Genomic DNA, 7,089 nt, shown 5'->3' with positions numbered 1-7,089 from the left:
ATGAAGAAACCATATTTATGATTTTTTAGAATATCAATCACATTGTTAGCTAAGAAATCTAGAAATTATCCTTTTGATGAGCATGTGAATCAACAGCTCGAGGTTTGGAAATAACTAGTGAAATGAGTAGGTAGAATTACTTCTCTCTGTGTATGATACTATAATCACAAAATTTTCTCATTGCTCTCAACAAGGCTCACATCTATTTGGTACTAGGGATTCCCCTCTAACATTACTTTACTGGAAAATATAAATCATAAATTTCTCCTCCTTTTTAGCAGAGAATATTGAATGAATACCAACAAAAAATGGTACTTGGGATATCATCATCCACAAATAACTATAGGTAATATGGGATAAATACTTGGGTAGCAAGATATGTGGTCAAATGGAAGGCAAACTAAAAGTTAGGAAGGTGATGGTGCTATTTTATATAGATACTTTGATTTCCTTTTGAAGTATCCTTTGAATAGAAATATTTATAACAATGCTTACATACTTGTGATCTCTGTATTACTATCTCATCATAATTCAAGAAGTCAGATCATGCATTCATGATCTTCATCATACACATCACACATGCATTATAATGAATTGGTATCATTTACTAAAAATGAATGAGATATAAAATGTGTGATTGGCTTGCCTGCCACTAGTATTTCCATCATTTATCTCCTCATATACTAAGGGGTTCAATCACATCATGATTACTCAATCACCTTCATGTACTTATTGCTATATCCAATTTCGAGCTATACGAAGCTCGTGGTTAGGAACTTGTAAATCATAGTCATAATATAAATTTCCATCCACAATATGTATTTGGTGTCTCAGGTGTAAAACTACTTACATGATTGTGGTATGAATGGACCTAACTAAGATTAAGGAATAATACCATTCATGGATATATACAGATCATTTCAATGAACTCTGTCTCTAAAGAGCACCGACCATCTGTCCATAGTGTCTCTACACTAGTGGCCACATGATCATCCATACATATAATGTAAGTAGAATACAATAATGATATTTTTTCCAGATAGTTCTATGTCTATCTGGGGTATCCATCAAATATGAACATTCATAATACATGTTTAGAGATTAGTAATGATTGTATTGTGAGCTCATTATTAAGTGTCAGACTTTCAAATAAATTTGTGACATAGATTTTTATGATTTTTTCCTTCACTGAAAAGACCCCAAAGGGTAGAGTCATGATCAACAATGAGCAATGAAAGAGAGAGATGAGAAATGAGAGAGAGAAAGATAGATGAGCAATGGGAGAGAGAAATAGAGAGAGAGAGTGAGTGAGAGAGAGAGTGAGAGAGAGAGAATGAGCGAGAGAGAGAGTGAGAGAGAGATAATGAGCGAGAGAGAGAGAGGAGAAACAAGAGTGATAAGGGAGAGATAAGCACCAAGAGAGGGATAAAATTGAGATGAGCAATGAGAAACAATAGAGAAAAATAGTTAAGAAACAAGAGAGGGGTAATGGTTAGATGAGCAACAAGAGAGAAAGAAGCCAGAAACAAGAGAGGGATAAGAGAGAGAGATGAGCAACTTAGAGAGAGAGAGATTGAGGTGAGAGGGATAGCCAGAGAATGAGAGAGAGAGGAGAAAGCAGGAGAGAAAGCAAAAAGAGTGTGTGAGAGAGGATAGAGCGGGAGAGAGCCAGAGAGTGAGAAAGAGAGAGAGGGAGAGATAACCAGAGAGTGAGAAAGAGAGAGAGGGAGAGATAACCAAAGAGTGAGAAAGAGAGAGAAATAGACAAGAAACAAGTGTTGGAATGTTTCAAACTCCCCAGCCCTATGTTACGGGATTGAAGAGATTGACTTGACGCATCCACCACTCGGTTGGAGATCCTAGAAAATAAGATCGTACCTACTTTCAAGGATCACGTCTAGTTTTTAGGGGGGCACTAAGGTCTTTAGCTGTGCCCATAAAAGGGCCATCGTTCATCTTGTTTTAGACACCCCATTGATTGCTGTTCCTCATTTGAAAGTTTTTTTGAACAAGTAGTCTCTCTGTCTCTTCCTCTCTCTCTCTCTCCACATTGTTACTAAGGGTGTTCTCTTGACGGTGATCATGCGTGAACCTGACGATAGTGATGATGATGTCTCTGGTATTATGCCTGCATTGGTTTGTTGATTGTCGTCACCGTATTCTGGATTCATTATGTCCAAATAAACTCCCACCTGTTCTTTTCCCCCACAAATCGAGATACAGGGCAGAGATGAGCTACCAAGAGAGAGAAATAGACCAATATAGATAAGAGAAAGATGGGCAACCAAGAAAGAGACATGAGAATCGATAGAGATATAAGAGAGACATTAGCAACCAAGAGAGAGAGACCAGATCCAATAAATATATAAATAGGATATGCACAAGTAAGAGAGAAATACACCAGAACCAATAGAGATGTAGGTGTGTGAGATAGAGAGAGAGAATGAGAGATAGATAGATAGAGAGAGAGAGAAAGAAGAACCAACAGAGACATGAGAGAGAAGAGAGAGAGAGCAACCAAGAGAGAGATACAAGAACCAATAAAGACATGAGAGAAGATAGGGAAATCAACCAATAGAGAGAGACTAGAACTAACAGAGACATTGGAGAGGAGAGAGAGAGTGAGCAAGAGAGAGACTAGAACCATCTATAGTGCAGGGACGTGGACGGGACGGTTTTTTCGTCTCGGGACAAAAAAATCGTCCCATCTAGGGGGGTCGGACAAACTTGCGAACGAAAAATTGTCCACCGGACAATGGGGCGGGACGATTTTCATCCTGTCGGACAAAAAATTTGTCCATCCGATAGTCCTGGACGGTGGACAGACGAATGTGGACGAAAAAAAATTGGAAATGTTTTTATTTAATTCCCAAAAAAATGTATGGATTTTCAAATAAATTAAAATCCTCACTTCAGGGTAAGTATTTTTTTTATTACAGTTGAGTCCATTTCCAATTTAATTAATCAAATTTACTTGGGGAGTTTAATAAACCAAAATTAATTATAGATATGGAGAAATATCATGTGTATGGGTTCTATTTGGATTTCTTAATTTTAGATATGGATAAATTAATTCTAGCATCCCTGAAGGTAACAAGAAATTGCTCTATTACTTATGATTATATTGCGTTACTTATTAAAATATTATGTTTATGGGTTCAATTTTGATTACTTAAATCAATGAATAGGGAAAACCGAGACCTAAAAAATCGGTTCCCTCTTCAAGAAATTGAATATTGCTTTTCTAGAGGTTAATTACTCGATCTGAGTATTTTAAAAAAATATAAAAATGTCAGACTTTTAATTTTTCAAATTAATTTAATTTGTAGACATCAACTTAAATGTTCGTGCAGTCCCTTTAAATACCGCAATGCGAGAGTCACGGAGATGTCAACTCTTTTCTGGTATTGCTATTGAGAATATACCTGACTTCAGATTATGAGTAAATGATTATGAATGATATTTAAGAAACATCTTCCACGAAAGGACAAGACTAACAAAAGATGCTTAACACCATGTGAAACAAGTATTTTTAGTTTGAGGAATTTAGACGAACAATATGACGGAGAAGGGAACTGAAAATCCTGCTGATTACTTTAATATTAAGTATTTTCAGTACGAGGCTGGTAAGCACCTTAGCCGCTACCGTAGCCGCCTCCCCCACTACCAAAGGCCGGCCACTTCCTGAAGGTAAATAGAGTGATCCAGGTGATACTTAATTATCACTCAACTTAGTTTTATCCTGCAAATAAATGAAAGTAATTATACAACGTAACAGGCTACAATGTTTTTGAAGTCCAGAGCGGCATAAATAGTCAGTGAAAGTAAATATTAATCTTCACAATAAATTGAAGACCAAGAATTAGAAATTGTAGCCTGATTGTCAAAGTTCGAAGAATAAAATGTGAACAAATTGAAGAACTTGAACGACTAACCCTGTGAAAACCATATCTAATTTTTAAATATAAAAACAGCTGAGCCCTCAAACCATACCTAATTTCTAAATAAAAACCAAAAGAAACCCCATTATCACCTTGCCTTATTATATTAAACTCTGGACTCCATCTCAATGGCCATTCAGATAATCATTTTGAGATATAAAATGTTGATCCATCAATCCATCTCAGCTACTTGTTCAATAAAGAACAGGAGAAGTGCCATTTAGATCACCATTTTGAAATAGAAAAATAACTAATCTTTCAAAGCATATCAACTAATTGTCCAATAAAAACCAAAAGAAACCTCGTATTTCTTAAACCTTAGATTCCTTATTTCTGAATGGCCATTTAGATCACCGTTTTGAAATAGAAAAACAGCTAATCCATCAAACCATTTGAACTAACTGTCCAATAAGAACCAAAAGAAACCCGTATTTCTTAAACCCCAGATTCCAGAATTCTGAATGGCCATTCAGCTCATCATTTTGAAATATAAAAACAGCTAATCCATCAAACCATCGCAACTAATTGTACAATAAAAAGCAAAAGAAACCCGGTCTTTCTTAAACCTCGGATTCCTTATCTCTGAATGACCCTTTATAATCATCGTCAAAATTCAAAGAACAAAATCTGAGTCATGTTTATCTTAGTCTTCATTTTTAATCAAAATAGAAACAATAATTGAAATAGAGAGAGAGAGTAAAGAAGAAGTGTAACTTACATTGAATGTTAGAGTGTATGCATGAACGAGACCCATCCTTTGTGATCATGTTGTCCACCCGTTACTTTGTAACATGAAATATAGAGAGTCAGTAAAAATAAACATGTTTCTGAAAAGGTGGAAAGCGTTAGAGCGTAACACACCAACACCCGAGCTGTCATCGTCGTCGGGTCATCATCGGAGTCGGAGGAGTCCCGCTCTACACGACGGAACCATGCGTGAAGCATCATCAACATCTCAATGCTCTCTGCATCGAGGTGTGATATTTGGTACGTTGTGATGCCTCAGCCGACTGAAAAAAGCCGCTCCATCGGTGCGCTGGTCGGACTCACGGTGTGAAATTGGCAAGCAATTACTGTCGAATTTGGCAAGTACCGCATCTCGACATCCTTCCACCAACCTACAGGGTTGTCCTCCTCCTCACTGCATGGGCTGTTAAGATACTTATCCAGTTATTACCTCGGTGTTGACCGTGGTAATTGACAACTGCACAGACGCATATATTGTCGCTTGGAAAAATATTGTGTCGGACGGTGACTTACCGACAACACTCCTTGATGTGAGTCACATTCAACTGCTTTTGTCATAGCTGCATAATCCAATAGACTGCCAAGATAGGAAATCACACTTTGTCGACATGACATATGGACCACCTCTAATTTTGAGAATGGATCCAATGTCGCCGTTGTAGCAACTATATTATTGCCCCAAAGTACTGTTGCATACTGCATCAATTTGTTATGCATAGCACCACACGCTGCCCGTAGGGCATTATGTCCCTCAACATCTAATGCTGCTCCTGCATTGTTCGTAGCATGCTCAAGGTGATTCTTCAGCTCTACGACCAATGACGTTAATTCAGTTATTGGCAATTTCTTCGCCGAGCACACAAAGTCTATTCCCTGGCATAGTGGGCCAAGGACGCACATGTATTCCTCTATAAACTCCCAGTCCTGACATAGGTTGTAATCTTTGTTGGACGTTGAAAGGAACCTCATAGCCATGTGGTCTAGAACATCTTTTTTACCAAGAGCACGTTCTAACACCATGAAAGTGGAGTTCCAGCGCGTTGGGTAGTCGATCTTTATCTTGTTCGAATCTGACAGGTCAAACATCTTGCACATATCAACATATTTTTCCAAACGCTATGTGGATCCCTAAATGGCATTGACAATGGCTCTCACGCAAGAAACTACTTCTCCCAAAGGTGCAACTGTTGGCCCAGTATCTTCATCGACCTGTGAATCGGTTGGGTCATCTGTGTCCAACGCATGGTACATATCGGTCCATAGTGAATTGGGGGTTTATTATCTTCAGTTGATCCACAATGGAGGCCATCATTGTTCTGTTGTTGGACGCATTGTCCGTGGTGATGGCACATAGCTTCGACTCGATGCGGTATTGATATGCAATTTCCACTACGATCATCGCTAGGTTCAAGCCGCTATGGGGTCCCTTGATCTATCTCAATCCAAGAAGAAACTCACATAACTTCCAGTCACTATCGATCCAATGGGCAGTCATTCCTAGAAGGGTGAGGTTATTTTGGGATGTCTAAGCATCTACAGTAAGTGAGACGCTAGAGACATCGGCAAACATCTCCACGAGCTTCCCTTGGACTTCTCTGTACATCCTTTCAGCCATCGTCTTGACCGCATCCGGACCAGGGATGTCCCCGACCACCTGTGTCCCGTAGAACCACAGTCTTCGGAAAGACTTCTTCTTCACAAGATGTCAAGGAAGATTGTTGTCGCAGATGAATCTAACGAACTCTTCTTTTGTCTAGTCTAGGGTGATGCCGCATAATTACACCTTGTGGGAGAGTAGTTCGTAGTGGAGAATGGTTCTCTGCTTCAGCTTTAGTCCCTTAATTTCGTCGTGAAATTTACGGTGCACCTTCTCCAAATGTCTCCAAAATACGTTTGTGCTCTTATCTTTATTCCTCTTGATGATGACCTTACGGATGGGGTTCGCTGCCTGACATAGCGTGCACTGATACTTGTCCGGTGCAACTTCAACAAATTGATGTAAAACTATTGACCGATTGCATCTTCTTCTACGAGTTGATATGTTGTCCTCAATCTCTACTGGGATGCACTCCGCGGACATCGACGATGTAGCATTAGTCGTCGATTTTGGGGTAGTAGCAGATGTAGACTCCATTAATCTACCAAGGTAATTAAGAAGACTCAATCATTTGTAAAATACATGTCACATACATTTACGACTGAAGTCTGTCAAAATGGAATTTCAGAAAATATTTTGAAGAGTCCTTTTCATGATAATACATGCAACTCAAAATTTCAGAACACCACAATGAATAACAAAACTAACAGTATCAAAATTAAACAACAGAATTCTCCAAAGTAAATAAATCCATGAAAAGTACATGATCAGTCAACAAGTTTCATTATCCCTATCCCAAGTTTC

The 7,089-nt window shown here is 38.5% G+C and overlaps 1 long non-coding RNA gene across 1 annotated transcript in view; it reads right to left on the bottom strand.

Moving 5' to 3' along the window:
• Nucleotides 1–3,565: 3,565 nt before the first annotated feature.
• Nucleotides 3,566–7,089, bottom strand: part of LOC144716854 (uncharacterized) — a 6,272-nt gene continuing 2,748 nt past the window's right edge. The window contains exons 3-4 of the long non-coding RNA XR_013585015.1: nucleotides 4,660–4,723; nucleotides 3,566–3,742 (exon numbers count right to left, since the gene is read on the bottom strand). This is a non-coding gene — a long non-coding RNA (uncharacterized LOC144716854). The remainder of the gene's footprint in view (nucleotides 3,743–4,659; nucleotides 4,724–7,089) is intronic.

Source organism: Wolffia australiana, chromosome 1 (assembly GCF_029677425.1).
Source record: "Wolffia australiana isolate 7733 chromosome 1, ASM2967742v1".
Lineage (NCBI taxonomy): Eukaryota > Viridiplantae > Streptophyta > Magnoliopsida > Alismatales > Araceae > Wolffia > Wolffia australiana.
This window is presented reverse-complemented; position numbering and strand designations above follow the sequence as displayed.